The sequence below is a fragment of the Schistocerca serialis genome, unplaced genomic scaffold, assembly GCF_023864345.2.
Source record: "Schistocerca serialis cubense isolate TAMUIC-IGC-003099 unplaced genomic scaffold, iqSchSeri2.2 HiC_scaffold_1164, whole genome shotgun sequence".
In the NCBI taxonomy this organism is placed as follows: Eukaryota; Metazoa; Arthropoda; class Insecta; order Orthoptera; family Acrididae; genus Schistocerca; species Schistocerca serialis.
In genome coordinates, this window is record NW_026047364.1 from 7,501 (window position 1) to 10,000 (window position 2,500).

Below are 2,500 nucleotides of genomic sequence, written 5' to 3' on the forward strand. Positions count from 1 at the left end.
TGCGCGGCGTTCGCGCCCCGGTGCTTCAACCTGCGTGCAGGATCCGAGCTCGGTCCCGTGCCTTGGCCTCCCACGGATCTTCCTTGCTGCGAGGCCGCGTCCGCCTTAGCGTGCTCCTCCGGGGGCGCGCGGGTGCGCGGATTCTCTTCGGCCGCCATTCAACGATCAACTCAGAACTGGCACGGACTGGGGGAATCCGACTGTCTAATTAAAACAAAGCATTGCGATGGCCCTAGCGGGTGTTGACGCAATGTGATTTCTGCCCAGTGCTCTGAATGTCAACGTGAAGAAATTCAAGCAAGCGCGGGTAAACGGCGGGAGTAACTATGACTCTCTTAAGGTAGCCAAATGCCTCGTCATCTAATTAGTGACGCGCATGAATGGATTAACGAGATTCCCGCTGTCCCTATCTATAAGGGAACAACAAAAAACACACGGGATAACAAACGGGATAACAATCAACACAAAACATGTACAGCACAAAACTGTATTGCCAATACTCCCATTGAAAGAACACCAACACAAGGGCGACCTCGGTCGCCCGTTTTTTATGACAAGAAAATGCAGATGGAGAGCGGAGATAGAAAGCAAGAGGTGCCCAAGACACAACGAGAAACACTGATACAAGACAAGAAACAAAATACAACAAGGGATGTACAAGTACAAACAATAAGCATGATAGACGCACAAGTACAAACAATGAACACGCAAGAAGCACAAGTACAAATAGAAGGGCGACCTCGGTCGCCCATTTTTCATGAAAAGAAAATGCCGATGGAGGGCGGAGATGGGCGACCAGAGGCGCCCAGGACACAACACACTACACCAACACAGAGACAAAACAAAGACATAGAAAAGAACAACATAGGAAAGAAATACGGACGACCTCGGTCGTCCGTTTTTAATGAAAAGAAAACGCCGATGAAGGGCGAGGACGGACGACCGAGCTCGCCCAAAAGAGACCACTCAGAACACATAAAAGATAAAAACAATCAGTCAAGCAAGAGTGACACATATAATGCAATGGACCCAAAGAACACTTATAAGATATGCGAAAACGCACTGCAGATGGCAAGACTAGAAGAACCCGGTCTGCTAACCACTGCATTACGCCAACTAGTGAGAGTGGGGCACACAAACGGCTCGAGAATTACTTATCCAGCTTTGGCGGACGTTGACTGCATTCAGCTAGCCGCGGCCGGAATCCCCACGGAACACGAACAATTACAGGAAATAGTAAAGCAAGTATACGAAAGAAGAGGCGTAAAATACAATTTGGAAAATATATATATACAAATGGTAACAACATACGGCCGAATAGGATTTGACCCCAATAAGACATGGCCAGAAGATCATTACCATACATATCATCCGTAATGGATCTTTTAGTTCTCCAAATTAATACAATGAGAAGCGTACAAGTAAACTACGAGTTGCGTAAATTAGCAGAAGAACTTAAAGCTGACATACTATGCTTGCAAGAACCGTACTCCCGGGAGGGTAAAATCCCAGGAATGACAGCCACGGCTCAAATAATCATGAAGGGAGAAAGACCAATGTCTGCAATAGTAATTTTAAATAGTAATATAAGAACAATAGTATTAAATCAATTTACAAATGAACATGTTGTAACAATCGAAGTACACGCCAAAAACACTAAGTGGTATTTAGTATCAATATATTGTCAGTATAGAGAGCCAATAACTATGTACCTAGAACAACTAAAGGAAATATGTAGAACTCTACAGGGCCATCAAGTAATCATAGCAATGGATGCAAACGCAAAGTCATTCCTGTGGCACAGCGGAGAACAAGACGAAAAAGGTCAGGAATTAGAAGATGCAATAAGTGAATTAAATCTAGATATAATAAACGCACCTAGCGAGATACCAACATATTCAAATAGAGCAGGGGCAAAAACAAATATAGATGTAACACTGGCAAATAACAGGGCTACCAATAAAATAGATAAATGGGAGGTATTGGAGAATGCAACGACCAGTGATCATAATGTAATAAAGTATATACTAAAATCAGAACAGAATGTGGCGCCACAGGAATGGCTTTCAGAATATGACTATAAAAAGGTAGACTGGGAAAGACTCTCCCGGGAGTACAGCCCGCCAGAGCTGGATGAGGATCTCGAGGTTGATGAAACAGCGGAGCAGATAGTTCAAAGTATAAAGGAAGTAATAGAAGCAGTCGTACCAAAGAGAAGCAGAGTCCAAAGCGTGCACCCGGCACCATGGACTCCAGAACTAAGTGACCTACGTCAGGCTACGCGCAGGGCAAGACGCAGGTATCAGCGCACATTTAACCCACAAGACAGGGAGCATAGACTGCGTATATACAGACAACTAAGGGAGAGATATAAAAGAGAAATTATAGAAGTTAGAAAAAGAAGCTGGGAAAATTTCGTAAGAAATAACCTGGCAATGGATCCCTGGGGAAAGCCATACAAGTTAGCTAGGGAAAAAATAAGAGCTCCAACAGTCTTATC

At 44.2% G+C, this 2,500-nt stretch overlaps 1 pseudogene; it reads left to right on the forward strand.

Annotated features, from left to right (window-relative positions):
- LOC126433435 (large subunit ribosomal RNA) overlaps nt 1-2,500 on the forward strand; it is a 9,039-nt pseudogene that overhangs the window by 2,544 nt on the left and 3,995 nt on the right.